This window comes from Lepidochelys kempii, chromosome 6 (assembly GCF_965140265.1).
Source record: "Lepidochelys kempii isolate rLepKem1 chromosome 6, rLepKem1.hap2, whole genome shotgun sequence".
NCBI classification, from domain to species: domain Eukaryota; kingdom Metazoa; phylum Chordata; order Testudines; family Cheloniidae; genus Lepidochelys; species Lepidochelys kempii.
This window is the reverse complement of record NC_133261.1, coordinates 119,992,098-120,019,331: the sequence shown is the minus strand read 5'-3', so window position 1 is coordinate 120,019,331 and position 27,234 is coordinate 119,992,098.

Here is a 27,234-nt window from a genome sequence, read left to right as displayed (position 1 = left end):
GATCCTACCACCTCCCTTGTGATCCCAGGTGTCATTAGAGTTGCCTTGTGGCCATTACTGCCACTCCAAAGTATCAGTAGCCCCCGAGGCTTGTGATGTGGGGAGGTGGTTTGGCTGGTGGCTTTACATAGGGGACATATTTCCAGTCCTCAGTTTCCCACCCTTAAAACACACCTGGTGAAGCTGTGTCCGCAACAAGCTAAAGAGGAGTGACTGTTATGCTGGTTCCTTGCATCCTGCCCTCTAGTGTCCCAGGGCTACATTCATTCTTGCTGCCTTCAGGGACTTTTGCAGGATTTGGCTGATTATTAGCAGCTATAAAATGACAATGTTCACTGGCAAATAGAAGAGAACTGCTTATGTGTGTTCAGTATAAAGCCTGATTACTTGGGCTTTACTCAGCAGGGGTGAATTTTGCTCCAAATGCTTGGGAACTTTAGAACTTTGGAAGCAAATGGCTGTCTCTGATTGGCTAACAACATTATGTACTGGAAATTCATAAGATGGGATTTTTCTTCCAGTACTTTTGTCCGGAATAATGAGGCAGTACATTGCTGGGATTATTATACTTCTTAGGGGGTTGATATTGCTTGGCCTTCACCATTATACTTCAGTGTACCTGAGGCATGCAAAAATCCCCTACGATGCGCTGCCTGTCATGTCTTATTGCTTAATTATATAGCCAGAGGTGAATCCGTCATTAAGGATATTCTTTACTCGTAGTTGGAATACATCTTTAATCCCATCAGAACATACACATTTAGAAATGGTAAAAGAAGCTTGCACAAAACTGTCACTTTGTTACCCTAAAAAGCCCTTTCTTTAAGCAATGTAGTTCATTTTCTGGGTGTTGAGTGCTAGCTTTGGAATACTGGTTATTTATATTATTAGTCCTATTAGTGCTTGTAACAACAGTGGAATGGCTGAGGACAGAGGTTGTGGGTTTTTTTTTAATAAGGAAAAAGATTGTCTAGTGAAGGAGAATAACTAAAGTTTGAATTCAGTTGCATAGAAAGACTTCAGAAAGTTGATAGCTCATTACAGTTCCTTTTCCTTAGGGCAGAATGTTACTTAATAAATCAAGGCACACAAGACAAAAATTAGGGCACAAAAAAGTTAGTGCAAATATAGACCCTTGTGTTAAATAAGGACAGCACTGCAGTAATTTGACAGCATTATCCTGACAGTCCTGGGACTCATTTGTCACAATTAGTGGGGCTGACAACTCTATCTAGTCTGACCTCACTTTGTTCGGTACCGGGGCTCCTTCTTCAACTGATGGGGCTCAGCCTTGGCAGAAGCCCTAGACTGGATGTATGTGATGTCTGATCAGTGCTTAGTTTGTGACAGGGCTGGCCAGGGCCGAGCCCCAGCACCTCTGGTCTTGTTGTGTCAGTTATTTCTCATAACTGTTTCTCATACTCAACTACCTTGGTCTCCATTGAAATAGCCAGCGATTTCCAATAGATATTGCAGAATTACTTCCTGTTCTAAGTACAATACAGGGAAAAACCAGTGTCTCAGATACCACGGCCTGATGAATATTGGCAAATGCTAACTTTTTAATGGTGAGAGCGGTCTGCTTCAAGCGTGTCCAGCATTGCACAATAGCTAGGGGAAGCTGGTCTCAGTTTAGCTGGCTAGATCCTACCACCTTCCAATCAAGAAATAAAAAGTTGCAACCTTTTTCTTTGGGTTTTTGTAAGAATGGCGTATACTATCGACACCTTCTCACCGCAATGAGAGCTTCACCTTAGATCAGGGGTTCTCAAACCGGGGGTTGGGACCGCTAAGGGGGTCGCAAGCTGTCAGCCTCCACCCCAAGCCCCACTTTGCCTCCAGCATTTATAATGGTGTTAAATATGTAAAGAAGTGTTTTTAATTTAAAAGGAGGGGGGGTCGGACACAGAGGCTTGTTATGTGAAAGGGGTCACCAGTACAAAAGTTTGAGAACCACTGCCTTAGATAGCCTCTGTCTCCCTAGGGCTGGATAATGGATTCCTGTGGCCTGTTCTCCTTTCATTTGTGCACATATTTCTTTTGTCATGAAAATGTTTGGATATCTTTAAAAGTACATTCCCCAGGCTTTGGTCTCCTGCTCAGAACTGTAAGGTAATGCACTGCTGCTGTTGCAAGACCTCATTGCTGCAGTTAGAAGTATTAGCCTTTTTAACTAAAAGGGAACATTCTCTCATCATGTTCATCAAACCATCATATTAAAAGTGTGTCTGCAGTCCACCTACTCATGCTTCATTTACTATTCTTCCGCTAGCTCTCGTAAAGCATTGCTGTCACTCATGCCCAATTCATGAAGAGTCATAAATACACAGCTCAGAGATAAAATCCCCATTATTTTCTCATAAAGGACATAGGCCTATATTGTAGTTTGGAACCACTCTTGATGTTTCCATGCAAATAAATGAAACATTCCAATGGCATGCTCAGGAAAAGCATAGCATCTACCTTCCTCTACCCTGCATGGATTGTTTGAACTTTGAAACATAAAAGTTACCATTTTCCCAATGAGATTGACCTCAGCATCATGGCTAGAGCTCTAAAGCCCTCCCCCATTTCACTCTTTTTTATAACTCCATCTGTGTTTGAGGACTCATAATGTGGCCACCACTCTTCAGATGGAAGAGGACCTGGATGGGACAGGAACCCAGCGTTTGCTGGATCAGACCATTGGGCCCTCTGGAAGCACAAACTGATGCTATGGATGAAGGGGGAAAAAAAATCTCATAGTGCGCCTTGTCAGTTGTGTGGCTCTGTGCTTGTGTTTGTCACAACTGTTCTTTATTTGTTCACAGCGATTGTCTGATCTCTCCCAAAATATAATCTAGTCCTTGTTGATTTAGGTGGGGTTGAATAGTGGCCTGGCTGGCAAGGTGGCCCAGGAGCACAGTGGGGCACCAGATGCCCCCTCATGCCCCTGCACTGCTAATCTGCATTATCGGTAGCTCTGCTGAGTTGCTATTCTCCCCATCCCCGCTCTGCATGTAGGTGACTGCGTATAAACACTGTGCAGTCTCCCCAAAGCAGATGAGGGACTGGATGGAAATTGTGATTCCCTAAATCTTAATCTCACTCCCATAAACCTTCAGGGGCAATACAAGATATCGTCCCTTATTTGGGGCTCATAGCAAAGCCATAGTTTGAATCTTAGAGAGCAAACAACTAAGTAGGGCACATTGGAGTTTTTTAATGAGGCCTGGGCTGTATTAATTGGTTTGGCTGTGTCACCGTTACCTTGATACTCCCCTGGTGGCTTAAGAGGACCAGATATTAGCCCTTGCAACCCAAAACCCATCAGTTCAAGCCTTCTCCTCAGAAGCTATGTGTACTGTGCACTTATCAATCTCAACCTGCCATGTGTTTTTTGTCTGGGTCTTCTGACTGGATGAAAGTCTCTGGCCTCTGTGGACGTCCGGCTAGAGGATCATAATGGACTCTTATGGTGATAAAATCTGAGGTTTTTTTATGCAGGCAAAACTGTGCGGGAGTTCAATGAGTGAAGTTAAAAAAACCGATATATTTCAAGGCCTTCCTTATAAGGTGCCATAAGCTAATTAGAATCAAAAGACGTGAAACCATCACATCAGAAGTTTAAGTCCGATCTTTATGCTTTATTCTCCATTGTTCTGCTAGCTCTCAAAAAACCCTTTGCTCCTACTCATTCTAAATTCATGAAGCGCTATAAATACCCAGCTCATAGATAAAAACTTCATTACTTTTTCATAAAGGACATAAAAATGTAGTCTGAACATTTTAGTTTACTATTGATGTGTCCAAATAAATAAAGACTCGCTGGGTTCCCGTTAAAAGCTTTTCACAATGGTGCCTGCATTCAAAGCCCTGGGCAGGTGGTTTCAACTGGAAAAGCACTTTTAATTAGGCTTTAGATCAGACTTATTCCCACACTGGAGGAAGACAATCACTGTGTGAAGATGCTCTTCATAAACCTACTAGACATCATGGTAAATGTTCTCAACTTATTGCCACTAGATACACTGTGAGCCTGATTCTAATTTGCACTAAGGCCCTTTCACACCCTTTGGCAGTGTAAAAGACCACACCTCACTTTAAGAGTTTACTGTATATAAGAAGCAGACCATGTATCTATTGCTAATGTTGGAGTCAAAACTTATGAGGCCTAGATCATCTTCTGTAGTAAAGTGGAAAAACCCCACTGACTTTAGCCCCCGCTCTCAAACCCTAGTGCTTATAGGTCATTGACTCTCAGTCTCCAGACCCTGGCATTCATTCATTCATTCTAATGTCAGTTAACTCAGTTAGGGGCAAGAAAACGCTGCTTAGCTCCAGGAATGTCAGATTTATGGGCCTGAGCCAAAGCCCATTGTAGGGAGTGGAAAGATGCCCATTGACTTCAGTGGGCTTTGGATAAGTGCTAGCATTTGGTCACAAGTGCTTCAGTTTGACTGGAAACCTGCCTGGTCATCACTCAAAAGTTGTTCTGTGATAGGTGTAATTATTTGTAGGATTATGTGTTCCAAGAGTTTGTAGCTACCACTCAGGAGTGACACTGAGCAATAGCTGGCTGCTAAAGCGTGGTCTTTACCTGGCTTTGGCAAAGCTATTGCCATAGCTTTCTGCCATACATGTTCTATATGACACAGGACATGAACACAGATAACTGATGTTGGCTTTTCTCCCCAAGATGATGATGTACTTCTGGTGATGCACTGTCAAAGCTGAAGCCTTTCCCTGTTTTCATTGATTGCAGTGACTTTTCTAGTTCTGTTTTCTGTTTCTTCTCTAGAGAATTGTTGCTCAGAACGTAGCCAACAAACTGATCAGCAGAGATACAGCAAAATGCCACACTCACCACTATTCAGGAATATATGGGAAGTACCCCCACAACCAACTGTGTAGCAGAAATCCTGTCTGGACAGTGCTGCACACTTATGATCAGTTGATAATATCCTCAGTTCCCAGAGGCGGACAGAATGGGAGAGATCCTCTGCCACTACTACCAGGAACTCCTACATCATTGTCAGGCCAGATGAATGGCTACCTGGCTTTGGGCTCCCATGCCACCTCTGGAACCAGCTTAAGGGGTTCAGATGATGCATGGTTTGCTGCACCAAGACCAACCATGTCTGGGGTATCCAAAAGAGCCCACTGTGTGTCTGTAGAGGATGTATCACATGTGACAGATGTTCAGTCTTATGTGTGTGGGGCTTCCAGGAAGTTTTCTCAAGCTGAACACTGCTGATTCAGAGGCCATTGATTGACTCAAGACCATTTAGCTCTTCTTCATCTTTTTTATTATTTTATTATTATTTTAAACTTTTTGTCTTGCCTATACACAATTGATATGATATAATATATAAGAATTAGAGCAGCTCCTATCTTGGGATGACATACATGGAGGGATGGGGCAGGCCCTGTGCTTAGAGTAATTAAAATCAAGACCATAAACATTTTGCCCAACCCTGACCCCCTATTCTAGTCCTGAGGGCAGCTCAGAAATGGGGACCTTGTGTTTTGAAAATGAACCCATCGTTCATTTTTGGAAAAGGTTCCTACTTTTTTTAGCTGATCTTATCTCCAAAATGGTTATGTCTAGAAATGCCTATAAATACATATCGTTAGCCTTCCTGAGAAGTGCCTTTTGCATTTGGTTTTGGATTGGAGACATTATTGTGACATGAACCAAAACCAAAAAAAGGGGTTTGCGTTAACTTCCGGTTCACCAAAACGACATCACGCTGCTCTAGCAAGTGCTCCTGCTGGCCTGGGGCCAGTGTATCGCCTCATCGGGCAGAAGCTAATGTACCAGCGCTGTGTTTGTGTGAAATTCTGTATGCGGCATTTATGTGCAATCAATAGCCGAAAGAGACCGGCACGGGGCACGAAAAGACACTTCTGCCAAGTAGCTGATAGTAAGATAATGTTAGCAGGATCCAAAAAACTTGCCAAAGCCTTGAAATGAAAACTAGCTCTACCAAATGCCAACTATCCAGTATCTGAAATGTTAGATGTCTACTTTCCAGGGATGACATTTATCCAAACAGGCATTAGAAAATATAAGGGATAATGTTACTTCATTTTAATTGTTAGTTAATTTTTCGTGGTATACGAAAGGGCAGATGTAGCTTGTAACCACAAGCAATTGAACCGCTTGGTGCATAGGTAGGCCCCAGTGTCTAGATGGAACAGTGGAAGTGTAGCAGTTAGCAACACGCAGCCCTGGATCACTGTCATCCAGTACTGGAACAATGTGACATGCCATTGTAACAAAAACTGTATTTTCTTGTTTTTTCTATGTGATGATTCTTGGAGGCTGGATACAGGTTAGCCCTGCCATAGCTGAACACATGCCTCTCTAGGTCAAGATAGATTCCCGGATTCCACGGCCAGAAGGGACCATAATCTGACCTGCTGTATAACACAGGCCAGGGAACTTCCCACATGATTACGCCTATGGATCATCTTTCAAAAAACATCCAATCTTGTTTTAAAAATTGTCAGTGATAGGGAATCCACCAGGACACTTGGGAAATTGCTGTAGTGGTTAAAAACTTGCGCCTTATTTTCAGTCTGGATTTGTCTAGCTTCAACTGCCCACCTTTGGGTCATGTGATACCTTTGTCTGCTAGATTGAAGAGCCCATTATATATTTGTTCCCCAATGCCCCTAACTTTCTCCTTCCCCCGCCATCCAGTTCCACTGTCATTCAGTCTCTCAGCAGCTTCTTCTATTCCTGGGGAGCTCCACTCTCCCTTCCTCTCTTCCCCCTGAAGTCAGGGCTGCTGCACTTTCACTTGGGAAGGCAGGTAGGAGGAAGCAGCTGGGGATTGTTACATTTTTGCCACTTAATTTTAAAAAGTGCCAGAAACCACCTTGGCCTACAGCAGTGCTCTAACGTCACAGCACAACTAACCCGAAGCTACTACACATCCCTCCGTTTTCAGTCCTTGGAGCCTAGTAACTGCTGGCACTATTCATTTATGGCTGGTGTCTACCACCCTTACTCATACACAGTAATAACTTACTCAGGAGTAGACCTGCTGAAGCCAGTGGGAATTCTCTAGTAAGTGTTCACCACTATGAGCAAAGGCTGCACAGTCCAGCCGCGAAGGCTAGATGCTAAGTTTCATCAGTACTACATTCACAAAATCTCTTAGGTGTAGCTTAAGCAACTTGATGTGAAGTTTTCGAAAGGTGCATCAAAGCATGAAACATAACAGCCATGTTAACGGATTCCCCAAGAGCGCATCAGATCAAGGAGACAATCCTCTCCTGGGTAGCACACTGAGCATGAGAAGGTTTAAGCCTGAATATTATCAAAGGAAACAAGATACATACCATGATGATATCTGTTAATGACATGTCTGGGGTGGCATTCTTTAAGAATAGTGGGAAGTTGAAGCAGTCTCTCCATCTACAGATATCCACTGTAGGAACCAGAGCTGATCTTTACTATGCAAGCTTAGAAATCTCCTTCTGCAATAAGCATTAAAATCTCAGGATGTGGAAGGAGCTTCATTAAATTAAATTAACTCATAAAGAGCCTGAGCCAGTCCTCAATGATGCCAATGGAAAATCTCCCAATGAGATTGGCACTATGTCAGGCTCAAAGTTTCTCTTGCCCTAATAGTTGTCCTCTTCTTTTTCGTTCTATTGGACTATACAGGACTATAAGGAACTCCCACAGGAATTAATATCATACACCTCACCACCTACCACTCCAGCTCTGTCTCCCTCCCTTCTTATTTCCTTTTCTTAATTTTGTCTCTTCCCATCTCCCCTCTTTGCAAGTCCCACAAGCACTATGTAGCCATCTTGGTTACCTTGACCTCAACATGTCTGTCTGTCTGTCTTTGAAATGTTACTGGCATGAAAGAATGTAGGGAATATGCACTGTGCTATGGGAAAGGACCTCAACATGGGGTTAAAAAGCCTCCCTACATAAGTTTTTTAAAAAAGGGAGTGGGCACCTGACTGAAAGAGCCAATGGGAGGGGTAGAACTTTTTAAAATTGGGAAAAGATTTCCCTGTATTGTCTGTTGTTCTCTCTGGACTGCAGGGACATGGAGCAGGAATGCTGTGTAAGGTTTGAACCAGGTATGAAAAATTATCTTCCATACCTCGAAGGAATCATTGGGACAGGGAATGTTTAGATAGTCACGATCAGGTTTATTTCTTTATTCTGGCTCGTGGATCTCCTCTGTGCTAACCCCAGATGCTTTTGTTTGCTTGGAACCTTTAAGCTGAACCCCCAAGAAAGCTATTTTGGGAGCTTAATTTTTGGAATTGCTCCTTTAAAATCTAGCAAAAGCCTAAATTCCAGATGTGATGTATTCCTTTTTGTTTTTAATAAAATTTACCTTTTTAAAGAACAGGATTAGCTTTTTGGTGTCCTAAGAGGTTTGTGCCTATGCTGTTTAATTAGCTGGTGGCAAGAGCTAATTTCCTTTGTTTTCTTTTTCACTTCTTCCCCAGAGGGGGTGAAAGGGCTTGAGGGTACCCCACAAAGAGGAATTCCCAAGTGCTCCTTCCTGGCTTCCAGGGGGCTTTTGCATTTGGGTGGTGGCAGCATTTACCAAGCCAAGGTCCAAGAAAAGCTGTATCCTTGGGAGTGTAATACAAGCCTGGAGTGGCCAGTATTAATTTTTAAAATCCTTGTGGGCCCCCACCTTCTGCACTCCAAGTGCCAGAGTGGAGATTCAGCCTTGACACTGGATCTGCACTTGGGGCTGCTTCTTCCCAAACTTGTCTCCGTTCTGATCATTTTCAGAAGTGTGGGATGGTTTTTCTAAGGGGGGGGGGCAGAGAGGGAAGGAAGCAGCCTTCCGCTGCCGGAAAATGCTGGTGCTGAAAATACCAATGCAATAAGGATTCTGCAAGTGACCTAACTTTAGGGAAAAATGCTGTTCTAGCAGGATGACGGAAGTGCCAGGAGAGTAGTGCTCATCTAAGACCAATGCAGAATGAAATGGGAGAGCTGGAGACCTAACATTCTCGAATGAGAGGGTCCAACTGAGGAACTAGCTTCCAGATGAGATTATATGAAGCCAGAGTCTATCCACCTATAGGAATGCTGCAAAAACTTCCTCTTTGCTGAAGCTGTTCCACCAGAATCAGAACAACATTCTTATAATCAACCACACTTTGCTTCCCACCCCTTTAAAATACTCTACTCCTTGCAAAACTTTCTACAATTCAAAAAAGGAGAAGCAAGAGACTCCATGAAGTCCATTAGGGACTAGGCTATTGCAAATAGGGCCAGACATTATGAATTGCTCTTTCAATGGTGTAATTGAAGAAAAAGGGGCCTGAGGGTCCTTTAAATTTGTGCATCCTCTCAAGTACAATCTTTGAAAAGAAAGTGAGGGAAGATTATAAGAGTTGGAAAAAAGGGAAGGAGTGACTGGCACTTCCAGTGTTAAAGGATCAATATTATTTGAAATGGGAAGATGCAAGGAAAAAACCATTAATTTAGTTTTCGATACATAGATTAGAGCACATTTTAAATAAAGCATATCTAATGAACTTGGAACCACTAAGCGTTATAAACTAATTTTCCTGAGGGCTACTGAATGCAACTTAAAATCAAGAGTGAAAGGAGTACTGAAGCTGACAGAATTCCATGTCCCTTTCTGGATGGCTGCTTTCATTAGATTGCACCAAAGATGCTTATCTTGGAGGTATTTGGTGTGTGCTAAACAAAACAGGGGGATCAAAGATCTGGAATTTACCCCTAATTCACAGTAAGTGAATGAGCTTTGCACCCTAATCTTGGTCCCAGGCACTCTGTAGTAGTGCACATCACAAAATTGCCCTGCACCGTAAGGAGAAGCTGGCAGTCAGCCAAGCAACCATCCAAGGAAGAGCTGGCAAAGCATATTGTTACTTCACTTACCTAAAAACATAGCTTCCCTCCCTTCAGTCCAGGGTTGAGGTCAGTTGGAGGACAGCTATATAGCTGGCATAGTTGCGAGACACACAAAGCACCAGATAAATAGATAAAAGTTTGCCATCGTTTCAATCTGCAGCTCAACACAAATATTCGTCCTCCCAAAAAAAGTTGAGACAAAAAATAAAAGCACTGAAGCAGTAGCTTGGCTCAGAAGCATGTATCTGATGCATGAATCATACTTAAAATCTTAGACCTGATCTATATCTAGACACTGTGGTCTACCTATGCACCTTGTGGCTGGCCCAGCAGCAGTGATCATCAAAAAACGTAGGCCTGCCGCCTCGGAGAGCCAAGCCCAGCATGGGGCAGTGCAACGGGGACAGGTGCTGGGAGCCGTGCACGCTGGAGAGCGGCATCTCCTCCTGGAACTGGGTGCGCATGTGGGGCCCTAGGGGGACCCCTGGACAGACCATTTATTGCCCCTCTGCAAGGACGGCTGGACTGGAGGAGGTAGGCGGAGGTAGGCCCCCGGATCCGTTGTAACCCTTGCTTCACCCACCCCTCATCATTGCCCACTCACCCAAAGTCGGGACCCACCCAAATGTCCCATGCTAGCTACGCCACTGGTAAGGGCTGTATCTTGTTCCAACACTGATGAGAGCTTTGATGGTGACTTCAATGCACACAATGGGCTCAGTCATGGTTTTGCCATGGGCCCTGTGTCTGGGGCACTATGTTATGGCTCAGAGCAAAACGGCAAATAATGGATTTTTTTCCTGTTCGCTGGCAATTCTGAAAATTTGGAGAAAAATCATTCTGGGCTGAATGAAATGTTTATTTTTGAGTTTGACCATTTCAGAACGCTTGGCTTTAAATAAAATTATAGGAAATTTTGAAACGAAGTCATTCTGAACTGAAAAATCAGCATGTTTCATTTAGCGTTTTTTCAGATTTTTTTTTTTAACCAAAACAATTTGGCAGAACTGTCACCAATTCATAACATGTGTTGGTGTTGCCAAATTTGCATTTCTTCGGCAGAAATAAGTTTTGGTTGAAAACTTTTGCCCAGCTCTACTCTGAACCACAATTTGCCCCCTGGATTTCCCTTTGCTTTGGAGGTGGCCCTATAGCTGGGTGCATCCATGTCTCTTGGTATGTTTGTGTAGCTGTACTGGCCAGTGTAAAAACGGGTGGAGCCCCTTCCCTACCCGTTCCTTCCTACACTTACCTCATGCACAGGAATGGGGACACAGCGGCCCCTCAAAGTCTGCTCTGCCCCCTGTGCAGCTGCCCAGGGTACGGAGTAGTTGGTGCTGGGGAGCAAGAGAGTGACTCATGTCCTCTTATTCTCTTGTACAGTCACCCAGTTTTGGCTGCAGTCTGTTCCCATGTTGGGCCCTTAGTATGACACTTGTTACATTTAAAAATAACACTTTATGGCAATATCATTAGGAATGTACCAAGGAGTTCCATAAACGACTTCTTTCCAGTTCTCAGGGCATTGCCAATAAAATGCATTCCTATTATTTCTAATAGGAAGCCATCCTGTGAGTTGATTCTACTAACAAAGTTCCTGTTAACTTTAGTGGAAGCTGTTCTGTTAAATATAGTGGTTGCTACTTCTCTGGCTGCAATAAATATTAACACTCACAATGCCACATGTTCTCAGCAGCATGAAGTATGTAGTAAGGCTCTCAAAAGGTAAATTACACTACAGAGAGAGAGAGAACCTATTCTCTGCAGTATTTAAAAAAAAATCTTGTTCTTAATCATAGTCTATGGTGTACAAGGCTTTCATTACCTATTCAGAAAAGCTGGTTGACAATGCTGTAGTTATTGAAAATATTGGATATATTACACAGCACACTAAATTAATCAAATAACGCAGTTCCCAAAGTTGGCCATACAAATACAACACATAAGCCCGATTACCAGTGTAAATTGGATGTGACTCTACTTCAGTCAATAGAGGTACATGAGTGTACAACTTATGGGCATGAGAGGAGAATTGGACCCAATATTTTCCAGCAAATGCATAGCATATTTGGATCCCAATTCTCTTGTCCAAATATGCTGCCAACAGATTGGAAGTGGGATTACATCATCAGTGATCCCCTGCTTACAGAGGTGTGTTGCTTGTAGGGAGAAACTCACCCCTGTTCACAAGGGCCAGCCCAAAGCCTGTGCATTCCTTACATCCTAAAAATAGAGCTTGCATGAAACTTAATGGGTGCATTGACCTATTGCTGACCTGGCCCTTTGCACCCCTCAGGTTTCACCCCTCAGGTTCTCTTGAGCTCTGGCTGTCTGGGCCATTTCCTTCCTCCTAGCCACATGGTGAAGAGGAGAGATTTCTGCTTCAGCACCAGCTCTCCCCTAGCCAGACGACTTAGTGGTCTGGCCCCAAGGCTATAACTGGCTGGTCCAGCTGCTCCCAGGATCAGGAGAGTGCAAAGGCTTTAAGACACCTTGTTCTCCCCTCCCATTGGATCTTGTGCTAAGCATTAGCTGAGCCAGACCTGAGGATCTGGGCCATGAATTGAAGAGCTGAATCCTTTTTAGAATCATCCGGGGCATTTACATTGGTGATGAGAACAGCCACAATTACAATGGCTAGGATAACAATATACCAAGGGATATACAATGTGTGCATAAACCAAACATTAATTATCTTCCTCTATGGGTGGGTTATTCCTTAATTGTCCATTACAACCATTCTTGTACTTGCTGTGAAGCATCTGCTCCTGCCTGCTATTAGAGACAGGATACTAGACCCCCTGCTTTGATTCCATATGGCAAGTCCTATGTTCCTAAAAACATATCTTTACTTCCACACAGAGAATATTTGATATGGAAGTAAGTGAATAACAATAAACATGGTATCCCCACAATGCTATGCTTGTAACACAACTTGTCAGAGAAGAATCACATTTTAAGCAGCACAAAGTATTTCTCTTATTACATCTGAGGAGCGTTATTGATGATATCTTAATTCACACTGACATGTCCACGTTTCTAATTGCTCTAGCTTTCGCTCCTGCCTCTTTAGATACCTGGGGAGAATTTGTAACACAGTAAATATCTGGGCCCACAGATAACTGTTTGCATCCTGGTGGCGTATTTCCCAAACAAAAGCTAGTGGTGGGATGAAATGACTTCTGCTAGTTGTTGTTCCTGCAGGCTAAATTTAAGACAGGATGAGTTGGGGGGCTGTGAAATGAATGAGGCGTGGAAGAAAGTCAGAACTTTGCAACTGATAAATTAAAAAAAATAACAAAAAAAAAAACAACAAACAAAAACCAGGCCGAGTTGCTCATCAGGAAATATGGTATGTATCTAAGAACTGAAAGATTTATTAACAATCCCCTGAAGAATATTTGGGACTAGAAGAAAACAGATTAATTATTCACTAGAAAACCTGATTGGATTTTGGGAATGTTCATTTTGGATTAATGTGTGAAGAACATTGCTTAATTGACAGTGTTATTGCAATCTGCTATATTGCTGCATTAAGGAGATTTTCACCTGTCTGCAGTTGTTTTCTGCCAGTATCACGAGGTAACAGCATCCCAAGGGCTTAGAGTTGTCAGACAATGCTGTGTTTTACATAACATCCCACAAGGGTGCTGGTCTCTGAAGAACAAACCCTCCTATCCCTCTCTTCTGCTGTGTCATAGAATCATAGAATCATAGAATATCAGGGTTGGAAGGGACCCCAGAAGGTCATCTAGTCCAACCCCCTGCTCAAAGCAGGACCAATTCCCAGTTAAATCATCCCAGCCAGGGCTTTGTCAAGCCTGACCTTAAAAACCTCTAAGGAAGGAGATTCTACCACCTCCCTAGGTAACGCATTCCAGTGTTTCACCACCCTCTTAGTGAAAAAGTTTTTCCTAATATCCAATCTAAACCTCCCCCACTGCAACTTGAGACCATTACTCCTCGTTCTGTCATCTGCTACCATTGAGAACAGTCTAGAGCCATCCTCTTTGGAACCCCCTTTCAGGTAGTTGAAAGCAGCTATCAAATCCCCCCTCATTCTTCTCTTCTGCAGACTAAACAATCCCAGCTCCCTCAGCCTCTCCTCATAACTCATGTGTTCCAGTCCCCTAATCATTTTTGTTGCCCTTCGCTGGACTCTCTCCAATTTATCCACATCCTTCTTGAAGTGTGGGGCCCAAAACTGGACACAGTACTCCAGATGAGGCCTCACCAATGTCGAATAGAGGGGAACGATCACGTCCCTCGATCTGCTCGCTATGCCCCTACTTATACATCCCAAAATGCCATTGGCCTTCTTGGCAACAAGGGCACACTGCTGACTCATATCCAGCTTCTCGTCCACTGTCACCCCTAGGTCCTTTTCTGCAGAACTGCTGCCTAGCCATTCGGTCCCTAGTCTGTAGCTGTGCATTGGGTTCTTCCGTCCTAAGTGCAGGACCCTGCACTTATCCTTATTGAACCTCATCAGATTTCTTTTGGCCCAATCTTCCAATTGGTCTAGGTCCTTCTGTATCCTATCCCTCCCCTCCAGCGTATCTACCACTCCTCCCAGTTTAGTATCATCCGCAAATTTGCTGAGAGTGCAATCCACACCATCCTCCAGATCATTTATGAAGATATTGAATAAAACCGGCCCCAGGACCGACCCTTGGGGCACTCCACTTGATACCGGCTGCCAACTAGACATGGAGCCATTGATCACTACCCGTTGAGCCCGACAATTTAGCCAGCTTTCTACCCACCTTATAGTGCATTCATCCAGCCCATACTTCCTTAACTTGCTGACAAGAATACTATGGGAGACCGTGTCAAAAGCTTTGACCGTGTCTATGTCTTGCATTCACAGAGCATCTGCTGTTGGAGAAACAGTTAGCAATAGAGAGTTGGCTTTCTATTGCGGTTACCAGCAGAGATCGGGGCCTCATTTTGCTAAGCACTGTACAAAAAGATATTGAGATGTTACGTAAAGAGTGAAACAGCACAGGTTCAGAAACTGTCATCTATTACGGTGGAGTAAGCACCCCTACCCTGGACTGAATGCTATTGTAAGGGGACTGACTGTTGTCCCCTTACTAACATTCAGTGGGGGTGTTTTAGTTGCTAGCTCCCAGTACTAAAAAGGGGGAAGGGTCAATGGGGAATCAGGACCCTGAGACTGACAGCCCCCAAGAACAATGGGGACAGGCCAATGCTCCAGATCAGCCTGAATGACAGGGCGAGCAGGCTAATCAGGGAGTCAGGAGGCCAGGGAGGTCCCGTCCTCCCTGTGAGCTGGATTTGCCTGGGTCAGACAGAGTGGGGCCAAGCTAAGGAGAAAGCAGGGGCCCAAGCTGAGCTGGGGAGCAGAGCTGGGCCAGATCCAGAGGGACCAGAAAAGCAGCCCGGAGAGAGCAGACCCTGTCCTGGGAGCAGAGCTGCAGCCCCAAAGCCAGAGGCACAGCCCAGAGAGAGCAGACCCTGTTCTGGGAGCAGAGCTGCAGCAACCAGAGCCAGAGGGGCCAGAAAAGCAGCCCAGGAAACAGGTCAGTGCTGGGAGCAGAGTCACAGAAGCAGCCTGCAGAGCAGACCTGTCCTGGGAGCAGAGCTGCAGCAATCAGAGCCCGAGGGGCCAAAGCAGCAGCCCAGGGAGCTGGACGCAGAGCAGCAGCAGCAGTGCTGAGACAGAGTGGTGGAGCTGGGGCTGGAGCAGTCTGGAGCTGGGTGCGGTGAGCAGTTGGGGAGAGCGAGGGGGACCCTGGGCAGTGGGCCCAGCACAGGGGGTCGCCTCAGCCAAGAGGCTCTGCAGGCCAGGCTTGGATCATAACCCCGACAGGGCGGGGGTGACACTGGGAAGAAGGGTCCTACCACTGAGAGCCTGAGAGCGTGTGGCCACCACCAGAGCAAGTGTCCAACCGACATCATCCCTGCAGCACAGCCAGGGCGTGAGAAGAAGGCCTGGGACTTACAGGGAACAGACTGTGAACTGCCCTGACATTCCAGAGACACTGTTTGTGAAGTTCTCTGCCACAGAGCAGGCTGATGTGTTTCCTTTAACCTTTCCCATTTTTCCTTATTCTTTTTAAAAATAATTGTTGATTAAATAACTTGCATTTGCTTTAAATTGTATGTAATGGTCAGTGGGTCAGAGAAGTGCCCAGTGCAGAGAGAGTACCCCAGACTGGGGACACCCTAGCCCCTGTCCTAGGTGACCACAGCAGGGTTGGTGGTCAAGCCCCCCAGGAATCCTGGGCCCAACCGTGTTGGTGTTATGAGGACTCTGCCAGACAGGAGAGTGGAAGGGAAGTCCTCAAGGGCATGGAGGCCACTAGGTAAAGGAAGTGGGAGCGAGGACTCAGATCCTTTCGCTAGCCCACTTCACCGGGGTAGTGTAGAAGCCAGGAAAGTTCCCCACAATAGCAGGACTGTTCCCCCACTTGTGAACTAGGTTCTGCATGGGATTTAAGTTCATATTTTTTTTGCCTGGGATCCTTTCCTTGCCTTGCCACCCCAGTTTCAGCATGGGCCAGCTTTCATTTAATCTTGCAACACAAACTGGGTTAGAATCATAGAATATCAGGGTTGGAAGGGACCCCAGAAGGTCATCTAGTCCAACCCCCTGCTCGAAGCAGGACCAATTCCCAGTTAAATCATCCCAGCCAGGGCTTTGTCAAGCCTGACCTTAAAAACCTCTAAGATTAGAGGTTAGATTGCCAGCCAGTCAAAGACATATGCCTATTTACACCTGCTGAGTGGCCTACAGTCTCTTTTCCTTCTTAGTCATCAGATTGCCTTCTGCTTTGGGTTTACATTGACTGTCATTTAGTGGGGGGAAGGAGGGTTGAGTGAAAAGTTTTGAAATTCCACTAGCTGGGAAGTTTTCTTAAGCTTGCCACTGCTGGGCGTTTGCCATTTCTTTTGAAAAACTCACCAGTTTGCGATGAAAAAGAACTTTCCCATCCAGGAAAACTGCCTGTCATTTTTACCAAAATAAAATAAAATAGGCTTCCGTTTTCAGTGAATTCACCGAAATATTGTTACTTGTTTCACCAGCTGGGAGAGATTTTTCATACAACACTTGCTCACTCTGACTTCAAGCCTATGGTTCCAGCCTTGCCTTGCCTTTATTCTTTTTGGCTTGTTCTTTCCTCATCTTCAACCCTTCCCTCTGGCTTTAATAAAAGTAAGTGTATTGGCTGATGTTTTCTTAGCTCTTGTATGTGCTTAGCAATCAGTTGTAAGGCATGTGAATTATGTTTTCATGTTCTTTAATGTTTTCTTTTACTGCCTTCCAGCAGTAAATGCATATTCAGTATTTTTGTAAGACTGTTTGGACTGGATTAGAAAGTTTAGTAAAACCAGTTTTGAGACAAAAATAGGAAATCCATTTCTGCACATGCTACTGCTGTCCTCGTAAGCCCTTACTGTCTCTTATGCTATGTCTACACTGCACACCACTGGCAGCAAATAGGATCCATGTAGCTACGCACCACAGCAAAAAGCAGGCCACGCCCACACTGGTGTGGAGCCACACGTGTCAGTGAAAGGTTCTGGTGGGCAGAGGGGACAGCAGGGAAAAGCTCTAGCAGCAGGGAGCTCCTGGAGCCATACCCTGCTGCAGGAAACTTTCCCTCTGGCAGGGAAAGACTCCAACAGCAAGGAGGCAGTGGGATATGACACTGCTAAAAATAGATGGGGGGAGGCAATGGTTGGGTGTGTGGAGAGCTGTGGAGGTTCGAGCCTGTCTTTATTCACCTTAGCAGTGCCTTGCCATCTACACTGCTATGTATACTCACGCAAGGGGGTATGTATTCTACACACCACTGTAAGGAGTGTGTATTGTAGATGTACCCTTAGGCCCTAATATAATCCTGCAAACATGGATGCACATGCTTAAATTTACAAGCTGATTTTTATGGGTCTGGTCAGATGAATAAAGTTAAGCATGTGCTCCAGTGTTTGCAGGATTGAAGCTTTTGTCTTCTTTCTGATGCTGTGCCTTTCCTTTGACATGATTCTTCTCTACTCCTGTCACAAGGTGCAGTGTCCCTTTAAGGGCAGGCCATCCCCTTCCTACTCCAAATACAGGGCATTTAAGGCAGGCTATAGGGCAAACATGGTGTGGAGCAAGGGGCTTCTGGGAGATGTAGTTCCTTGGGGGACCCTGGGAATTTTAGGCTGCTGTACGGCATGATGGGAAAGAGTGCCAGCAAATATAAGGTGAAGCCTTCCCTCTGAAGTGAGAGAACTGCAGGGAGCAGAAGGTGTGGGGAGAAACCATGGATTGGCCAAGACTGAGAGTGCATCTCTGTTTGGAGAGCGGAGGAAGCAGCCTGTGGCAGGGCTGAGAGGGAGAGTCTGTGGGGAGGCCTAGAGACAGGCTGGGTGAGAGTTGACCCCTCTGCAAGAAGGTCTTCAAGAGGATGAAGCGGCTGTGAGTAAAGAGAGCTTGGACTTGGAACCAAGTGTTAACTTCCTTTCTTGGGTGGGGCACAGCTGGGTCTTCTGGAGCCTGTGGGAGGAAGCCCCCAGTCCCCTCTGCTTCCAAGAGGGGAAAGGCCAGAGCAGGACCTGGGCAAGAGATTAATTACTTAGCTGTTTGACCTGAGGGGGACCCAATTCTTGTCAGCAAGTTAAAGAAGTATGGGCTGGATAAATGCACTATAAGGTGGGTAGAAAGTTGGCTAGATTGTCGGGCTCAACGGGTAGTGATCAATGGCTCCATGTCTAGTTGGCAGCCGGTGTCAAGTGGAGTGCCCCAAGGGTTGGTCCTGGGGCCGGTTTTGTTCAATATCTTCATAAATGATCTGGAGGATGGTGTGGATTGCACTCTCAGCAAATTTGCGGATGATACTAAACTGGGAGGAGTGGTAGATAGGATACAGAGGGACCTAGACAAATTGGAAATCTGATGAGGTTCAATAAGGATAAGTGCAGGGTCCTGCACTTAGGACGGAAGAACCCAATGCACAGCTACAGACTAGGGACCGAATGGCTAGGCAGCAGTTCTGCGGAAAAGGACCTAGGGGTGACAGTGGATGAGAAGCTGGATACGAGTCAGCAGTGTGCCCTTGTTGCCAAGAAGGCCAATGGCATTTTGGGATGTATAAGTAGGGGCATAGCGAGCAGATCGAGGGATGTGATCGTTCCCCTCTATTTGACATTGGTGAGGCCTCATCTGGAGTACTGTGTCCAGTTTTGGGCCCCACACTACAAGAAGGATGTGGATAAATTGGAGAGAGTCCAGCAAAGGACAACAAAAATGATTAGGGGTCTGGAACACATGACCTCTGAGGAGAGGCTGAGGGAACTGGGATTGTTTAGTCTGCAGAAGAGAAGAATGAGGTGGGATTTGATAGCTGCTTTCAACTACCTGAGAGGTGGTTCCAGAGAGGATGGTTCTAGACTATTCTCAGTGGTAGAAGAGGACAGGACAAGGAGTAATGGTCTCAAGTTGCAGTGGGGTGGTTTAGGTTGGATATTAGGAAAAACTTTTTCACTAGGAGGGTGGTGAAACACTGGAATGCGTTACCTAGGGAGGTGGTAGAATCTCCTTCCTTAGAAGTTTTTAAGGTCAGGCTTGACAAAGCCCTGGCTGGGATGATTTAATTGGGGATTGGTCCTGCTTTGAGGAGGGGGTGGGACTAGATGACCTCCTGAGGTCCCTTCCAACCCTGATATTCTATGATTCTAAGGTGGATCTCTCTCCCTCTCGGGGAATGTCTTGTGTCAGGATTTCTTGCTTACCCTAAAAGGGTAGGATTTTCATGGATTTGGTCCTAGGACTGAATCTCAAATCACTTTTCCAGCCTGGGAAGGCCATTGGAGAGAGGGGGAAATGAGGGAGTGGCTATGTCCCCACATGGGGAAGAGGTAAAGACTCTGTTACAGCCACTCACATGCAAAGGCCCAATTAGTAGATTACATCCGCGTGCGGTGTACCTTTATCAGTCACTCAAACAAAATCAATAGCTACATCCGGGTAAGTGAGAGGACAATCAGACCCTGCGTGCCTGCAAACCTTCTAGCTATGAGGTAACAGGTCTGTTAGTGATGCTCCATTTACTGGCTCAATATGCTCTAGAACAGAGGTTTTCAAACTGTGGGGCATGCCTCCCTATGGGTGGGTGGAGGAACATTGGGGGGCTAGACGGGGGTTAGTGGTGATGCCAGGTGGCTTGTACCAGCCCCATCTGGCAGGGCCTAGGCCAGCCCCCATTGGGGGGTGGGAAGGGAGCACCACCTCCTATGCCACGACTCCCCTCAGCGGGCCACCCAGCCTGTGGGTCAATGTCAACATCATAGAATCATAGAATATCAGGATTGGAAGGTGTCATAAATATAAAGGGAAGGGTAAACCCCTTTAAAATCCCTCCTGGCCAGAGGAAAACTCCTCTCACCTGTAAAGGGTTAAGAAGCTAAAGGTAACCTTGCTGGCACCTGACCAAAATGACCAATGAGGAGATAAGATACTTTCAAAAGCTGGGAGAGGGAGAGAAACAAAGGGTCTCTGTCTGTCTGCTGCTTTTGTTGGGGATAGACCAGGAATGGAGTCTTAGAACTTTTAGTAAGTAATCTAGCTAGGTATGTGTTAGATTATGATTTCTTTAAATGGCTGAGAAAAGAATTGTGCTGAATAGAATAACTATTTCTGTCTGTGTATCTTTTTTGTAACTTAGAGAATCCCTCTAGGCAAAACCTTATGTTTTGAATCTAATTACCCTGTAAGGTATCCACCATCCTGATTTTACAGAGGGGATTTCTTTACTTCTATTTACTCCTATTTCTATTAAAAGTCTTCTTGTAAGAAAACTGAATGCTTTTTCATTGTTCTCAGATCCAAGGGTTTGGGTCTGTGGTCACCTATGCAAATTGGTGAGGCTTTTTACCAAACCTTGTCCAGGAAGTGGGGTGCAAAGTTTTGGGAAGTATTTGGGGGTGAAAGACGTTTCCAAACAGCTCTTCCCCAGTAACCAGTATTTGTTTGGTGGTGGTAGCGGCCAATCCAAGGACAAAGGGTAGAATATTTTGTACCTTGGGGAAGTTTTGACCTAAGCTGGTAAAGATAAGCTTAGGAGGTTTTCATGCAGGTCCCCACATCTGTACCCTAGCGTTCAGAGTGGGGAAGGAACCTTGACAGAAGGGACCTCAGGAGCTCATCTAGTCCAACCCCCTGCTCAAAGCAGGACCAATCCCCAATTAAATCATCCCAGCCAGGGCTTTGTCAAGCCTGACCTTAAAAATATCTAAGGAAGCAGATTCCACCACCTCCCTAGGTAACGCATTCCAGGGTTTCACCACCCTCCTAGTGGAAAAAGTTTTTCCTAATATCCAACCTAAACCTCCTTCACTGCAACTTGAGACCATTACTCCTTGTTCTGTCATCAGCTACCACTGAGAACAGTCTAGATCCATCCTCTTTGGAACCCCCTTTTAGGTAGTTGAAAGCAGCTATCAAATCCCCCCTCATTCTTTCTTCACAGAGGGCTGGTCACCTCCTCCCCATGCTGTGCTGCCCAGTGCAGTAGTCTGGGAGCTGACCTTGTTCGTGAAGACAGAGGCAAAAAAAAGCATTGACTAAATTAGGTTTTTCTACATCCTCTGTCACTAAGTTGCCTCCCTAATTCAGTAAGGGGCCCACACTTTCCTTGACTTTCTTCTTGTTGCTAACATGCCTGAAGAAACTCTTCTTGTTACTCTTAACATCTCTTGCTAGCTGCAACTCCAGGTGTGATTTGGCCTTCTTGATTTCACTCAGATTCACACAGAATTTTATTTGTTTAGGTTTCAGATTAAAATTAACTCCACCCCAAAAGGTGTTCGTCCAAAGCTCTGCTCTCCCTTGACATACAGAAACACAGAAATCTCACATAACATAAAGCCATCTGTAGTGGCAGCCCTTCTCCTTGCTCTCATTTTACCAAGCATTACTTAATCAGCTGTCATCTGACCGATACAACTTAAAATCCCTGCCAGAAAGAGATCCTGCCTTCCACCAATGCCAGTTCTAAGGATGGGTCTTGCTGCATGTGTGAGAGGTCAGCAACTCTGGGATTTTTTTCAAACTTTGACAGTTTGGGAGGGGAGACTGATCCCAAAGGAAAGGGGCCCTAATTGAGTGCTCTGCCAGCAGGCCCATTATTTTTATAATGCAGCCATAAGCATTTATGACACTTTAATATTCCTTGTGGTTATTAGTGTGGCTGTGAGCATTCTGGAGGGTGGTGCATTTTACAGCATAAACCAAAAGCCATTCCGAGCAATTGTCCACAGCACGTTCATTACTTGAATCACTGGTGTAGACAGGGTGATGCTTTCCACTAGAGTCAGAGCTTAGGCTACCAGAAATCCTTTAATCTCTTTTTGGTGTGTGTGAGTGCATATGCGTTTCTCAGAGGGGTGTCAAATTGCAGAACAGGGTTACTTATCAAATTAGGCTAGCAGACATTTTGGGGATGCTTGTAGGTTGTATTTAGTACTTAGTTGGATCAGCTTCTGTTTAGATATTATCTTTGTGGAGAACATATTGTACTAATAATAACACATTCAACAGAAAGAACCTGGGCATTGAATACGAGTGAAGAAGGCCACTTTAGTTCCTTGGATAGGCTGGTGGTTTTCTCTTAGATTTTATCCATTTTAACATACAATGAAGCTAGACTTTTGCACCAAAGCACTAGCTCCTTCTTTGCTGACACTGAAAGTCATTTATCATCTTTTGCTTACTGTGCAGCAATAAGACTTTGAGTCTGGCAAGGGTTCTGGGCTCTGGAAAATAAGCTAATGGAGACTCCACTTTACAGGATTACCATATTGCCTCGTGTTATTTTTGGAAGTGTTTATTTTATAGCTGTGAAATTTAATTTCAAGAATGCCAAGCAACACTTTGAAGAAGGGGTGGGGGTGGGCAGGAAAAAACCCTGTCACTGAATTTTCTCCATGTAATTGGGTTTGTTCTTTAATCACAAAGAAATAGTCATCTGGCTGTGAAATAACTGTCATTGCGATGCACCCTCCTCCTTGGATTTCTGCTGTTTTTGGCAAATGCTGCATACAGTACAAAGGCTCTCTCTGAGTTATTAATCATGTTTGGCAGCCAGGCTGCAATAATCTGCTGTCTGGAAACAAAGTAAAGTATTAATGTGCACGGTTTAAGATGTGAAGATAATAATCTTGATACAGCTGTCCTACTCGTACTGTGGTGCTGCTATACGACTGGGGAGTGGGCTTTTATCTCTGTTTATTGAGAGTAGTTGAAGTAAAGCTGTATAATGTTCAGAATGGCTTCTCTAACAGCCCCGGATCTGGGCTTACAAAAGAACAAAGTTTGGGTCAAATTCCACTTTCAATGGCATGTTACCCCTGAGGGAATTCTGCACCAAAAAATGAAGTTCTGCATACAATCATTTAAAATTCTGCACATTGTATTTGTCCTTAAATAAATGTGGAGGTTCCAGCATGGCAGTGGGGAGCACAAGGCACTGGCTGCATGGAAGTGGGAGATCACCCTGTAGCCTCCCCCCACACCTGGAGACAGGGAATAGGTGGTGAGGCTACAGCTGATCCTGACACAATGGAGAGGCCAGGCCTGCCCTAGAAACACCCTGGGGCCATGCCCCTCTGCGCCAGATGCACCAGGTGTGAGCATGCAGGCTCAGACCAGCAGGATCCAAGTGTAGAGGGGCTTAGTGTGGGGGGGATCCAGGTGTGGGGTAAGAGGGTTCTGTGTGGGGGAGGAAATCTGGGTGTAAGCAGCTCAGTGCGGGATCTGGATGCACTGGGGCTCATTTGGGGGGGCAGGGGTTCCAGGTACAGGGGCAATGGCACTCTGCAGGGGATGCAAGTGAAGGTGGTTACAGTTCAGCAGGGGTGTGGAGGACTGGGGGGGGCAAATGCTGGGGGAGTAGGGCTTGGTGGGGTAGAGGCTCAATGGGCTTGCTTAATGGGGGAGACCCAGATGCTGCCAAGGGATGTCACGTGCTGGGCTCCTGATTTTCCCCCTACCAGTCCTCCTCTTCTCTCTCCAACACCCCTCTCCCTCTGCCCTATTCCACCCTGCCTCCCTTTCCCTGCTCCACCGTGGGCACTCACTGTTGTACAGAAAATAGGATGGCTCCCAGCACACCAGAGGAGCACGACTGCCACTAGGACCCAGGAAGCAGTGTCCAGCTGCAGTCAGCAAGTGATCCCCTCCTTCAGCCAGGCAGCTTTGTGCTTGCAAAAACGGGGGGCAGTGGTACATGACCCTATGTGGCCCCTATGCCTCACCTCTGTTTCTGGGGGGGCAATGCCCCCCCAAACTATGACCATGGGTGTCCTCAGCCTCTCCCCACTAGCACAGCTTTCCTCTGCTTCCCTGTCACTTTCTGCAGGGAAGCAAATAAATGTGGGAGGGGGTGGGGGGACGACAATTCTGCACATGCACAGTGGTGCAGAATTCCCCCAGGAGTAGCATATATATGGTGCCCATTTAAATCAGTGCCTACTAAAATATTGCACTGCAGCCAAGTCTGTTCCCAGGAGTGTTCAAAATAACAACAAACATGAGGATTTGGACACTGCCTGGATGAGCAGGGCAAGACAGAGAGAAGTAAAGAAGGGCCTATGTATTATCGGCCCATGTGCCAAGGAGGGTGGTAAATTATATCAGCAGTGACTGTGAAAGGATAGAGTACAGAGGACTAGGGAGGTAAGAGGCTTTAGCCATGTTAATTTACAATGGCTTTCTAAATACACCATCAAATGGAGGTCGTTTTGGGCAGTGAAGCCTGTGTTGAGATGGGCCATCTCTTTTTTTTTTTTATTTAAGAGTTTGTTTGGGGTTTTTTTGGGGGGGAGGGGGGTTATTTTTAGTGTCATAGAAACAGGAATACCATGATCAGTGCTGGGTGAAGAATAGTCGCAAGCCAGAAATCCAAAAGAGTTAGTAACTGCATGATGGACTAAGGCAAGTCATTTGTGCGCTCGCCCCCTGCAATTACCATGAGAATTGAGGGGATAGCAGGACTTCTCACCAGGCTCCTGTCATCTAAACATGGCCAAGGGAGCGGGACATGATACAGCTAGCTACCCCCTGAAGATGTCGGGTGAGGCAAGAGCAGGTACAAGACACGGTCCAGCTTTGGAAGAGATGGAAAGATAAAAGGGCCTTTCAAGGACATGGATCTTCAAGGAAGGTTGCAGCAAAACTTTTGTTTTTTTGTTACAAAGTTTAGTCTGGCTTACATCACTTCATTGGGGGCATTTTTTTCATTTGTGGCTGAATGAGCTCAAACACCAGGTCTGAAACCCCTAAACTTGTGTGTTTCATATTAGTATCCAAACTTTGCATCTTTTTAGTCCAGTTCTGCTCATTAGCATGAATGCTCAGTGGGAGACATGAGCAAAATTGGGGATGGGGAATTCCATAGTAAGGCCACTTTTGTCAGGGGACTGAAACCAGAGCTGTGACTTTTTTTTTCTTCTTTTCTTTTCGCTGCAAAAGATCACTTGTGGGACATATCACTTGTGGGAGAGGAGCCTGTTGAGATTTACTGCACATACAGCCAGTAGAATCATAGAAGATTAGGGTTGGAAGAGACCTTAGGAGTTCATCTAGTCCAACCCCCTGCTCAAAGGAGGACCAACCCCAACTAAATCATCTCAGCCATGGCTTTGCCAAGCCAGGCCTTAAGAACCTCTAAGGATGGAGATTCCACCACCTCCCTATGTAACCCATTCCAGTGCTTCACCACTCTCCTAGTGAAATAGTTCTTTTTCCTAAATCCAACCTCCCACCTTGCAACTTGAGACCATTGCTTCTTGTTCTATCATCTGCCACCACTGAGAACAACCGAACTCCATCCTCTTTGGAACCCCACTTCGGGTAGTTGAAGGCTGCTCTCAAATCCCCTCCCACTCTTCTCTTCTGCAGACTAAATAAGCCCAGTTTCCTCAGCCTCTCCTCATAAGTCCATGTGCCCCAGCCCCCTAACCATTTTTGTTGCCCTCTGCTGGACTCTCTCCAATTTGTCCACATCCCTTCTGTAGTGGGGGGGCCCAAAACTGGATGCAATACTCCAGATGTGGCCTCACCAGTGCTGAATAGAGGGGAATAATCACTTCTCTTGATCTACTGGCAATGCTCCTACTAATGCAGCCTAATGTGCCATTAACCTTCTTGGCAGTAAGTACACAGTGCTGACTCATATCCAGCTTCTCGTCCACTATAATCCCTAAGTCCTTTTCTGCAGAACTGCCGCTTAGCCAGTCAGTCCCCAGCCTGTAGCAGTGCATGGGATTCTTCCATCCTAAGTGCAGGACTCTGCACTTGTCCTTGTTGAACCTCATCAGGTTTCTTTTGGCCCAATCCTCCAATTTGTCGAGGTCACGCAGGATCCTATCTCTACCCTCCAGCGTATCTACCTCTCCTCCCAGCTTAGTGTCATCCACAAACTTGCAGAGGATGCAATCCATCCCATCATCCGGATCATTAATGAAGATGTTGAACAAAACTAGCCCCAGGACCGATCCCTGGGGCACTCCGCTTCATACCGTCTGCCAACTAGACATCGAGCCGTTGATCACTACCCATTGAGCCCAACGATCTAGTCAGCTTTCTTCCACCTTATAGTCCATTCATCCAATCCATACTTTTTTAACTTGCTGGCAAGAATACTGTGGGAGACCATATTAAAAGCTTTGCTAAAGTCAAGGTATATCACGTCCACCGCTTTCCCCATATCCACAGAGCCAGTTATCTCATCATAGGCAATCAGGTGGGTCAGGCATGACCTGCCCTTGGTGAATCCATGTTGACTGTTCCTGATCACATTCCTCTCCTCCAAGTGCTTCAAAATGGATTCCTTGAGGACCTGCTCCATGATTTTTCCAGGGACTGAGGTGAGTCCTGAGGTGAGTAGATAAAACCCAGGGGGTAGTATTGTAATACAAAATTCTACTTGGCTGGAGGAGTGTGATTTATCCATCAGTTCCTTCATTTTAAATAACTACCCTTATCAAACATCCATTCAAGGTTCAGCTTTGCAGTTTTCGTGTTAGGAGCTTTCTGAGAGAGTGAATATTACAGGAAGTTTCCACTTTGCAGAATAATTGAAGTGAAAGCTAGTGGCGAGTACCACATCTTGTTTATGCAGAAAAAAGAGGTTAGTGGTATAGGTAAAGATACTATTGATCTGAAGTGTTGGCCTCCTACCAACAATAAAGAGTTCCTTAAAGGCCTTTACCAACACAGTCAAAACTGTCTGATCTATTTGCAAGAGAGTTAATGCACATTCATTTATTGCTTTCATAATAATTTATGAACATATTTAACTTAACATGAGCCTTTCATTCAGCCACATAAACAGAGTCTTAGAGTTTCAGCAGTCCAG